This window comes from Colobus angolensis, unplaced genomic scaffold, assembly GCF_000951035.1.
Source record: "Colobus angolensis palliatus isolate OR3802 unplaced genomic scaffold, Cang.pa_1.0 Scaffold68, whole genome shotgun sequence".
NCBI lineage: Eukaryota > Metazoa > Chordata > Mammalia > Primates > Cercopithecidae > Colobus > Colobus angolensis.
In genome coordinates, this window is record NW_012120487.1 from 5,493,205 (window position 1) to 5,494,695 (window position 1,491).

Sequence of the window (1,491 nt, forward strand, 5' to 3'; positions counted from 1 at the left end):
GTCAACATACTGCATTTTGAGTAAAATAGGTAAATTTGAAATAATTCTAATAGAATAGGAGCTAAAGGTAACTAAACAAATATGACTGTCACACATTACTGAAAGTCCAGCAGAGGCTGGTCAATGTTTATGACTATACTATAAACTTAAAAATGTCCAGCGTTTTGACTTTTTTCCATTAGTGTACAGCTACCCAAGGACAGGCACATGACGGATAGCTGAGTTCATATAAGGCACAATACAGAAGAGTGCACAGGAAGGACTGCGGCACAAAGGAATTCAAGCTATATGTTAGATGGCCAGGCACAGTGGCTCACACCTGTAATCCCAGCACTCTGGGAGGCCGAGGTGAGCAATCATCTGAGGTCAGGAGTTTGTGACCAGTCTGGCCAGCGTAGTGAAACCCTGTCTCTACTAAAAATACAAAAATTATCTGGGCATGGTGGCTGCACCTATAAATCCAGCTACTAGGGAGGCCAAGGCAGGAGGATAGCTTCAACCTGGGTGGCGGAGGCTGTAGTGAGCTGCGATAGCACCACTGCACTCCAGCGTGGGTGACAGAGTGAGACTCCATCTCAAAAAAAGAAAAAAACCACCACCAACAGTACATGCTAGAGAGCAGAGAAAATCTAAGTTAAATGGGGAAGAAAAATGACAGAAGACAGCTGATGGATATGGACAAAATGGGTCAACATATAGGAGAACATAATGATGTAGAAAAATAACTGAAAGAACAAGAAAGATGAAAGAACATGAAATATACTTATCTTTATCTTTCATTAATTTAGGGAAATAAGGCAAATCTATCTAGCATACTGTTATAATCTCAGTAACTAGGAGTGAAATAGGTATGAAGTATAAGCATGAAAGACTATATACAAGGATATTTTCGACCATACAGGTTGAGTATCCCTAATCCGAAATGTTTGAGATCAGAAGTGTTTCGGATTTTGGAATACTTGCATTATATTTATACCAGCTGAGCATCCCAAATCAGAAAATCTGAAATCTCAAATGCTCCGTATGAGCATTTCCTTTGAGGGTCATGTCAGTGCTCAAGTTTCAGGCTTCAGATTTGGGATGCTCAACCTGTGTAAGTTGTAACACTGATACAAGGAAGATAACCTAAATGCCCATCAAAAGAAGTTAGATAAACTAGTGTATCCAAATTATGGAATACTATATAGTGACTTTTGAAAGAGATAAAGTAAATCGAAAAATGATTAGCAGACTCATGGGCCCCTTCTGCTAGGCCCCAAATGGCATTCAAGACCTAAGATTCTGACATCTATATGTAATTATAATAAATTGCATTATTAAGAATTACTAAAAATTTGTATGCATAAACTAAAATGGGCACACTTCCAGTTTACCAAGGACTCTAATTTAGTATTCTGCTAAAAAGTCTCAGCCAGGCACAGTGGCTCACGCCTGTAATCCTAGCACTTTGGGAGGCTGAGGTGGGTGGATCATCTAAGGTCAGGAGTTCAA

At 39.4% G+C, this 1,491-nt stretch overlaps 1 protein-coding gene across 3 annotated transcripts in view; it reads right to left on the reverse strand.

The window, feature by feature from the left end:
• Window positions 1-1,491, reverse strand: part of ZCCHC11 (zinc finger, CCHC domain containing 11) — a 110,719-nt gene that overhangs the window by 17,509 nt on the left and 91,719 nt on the right. The window lies entirely within an intron of this gene.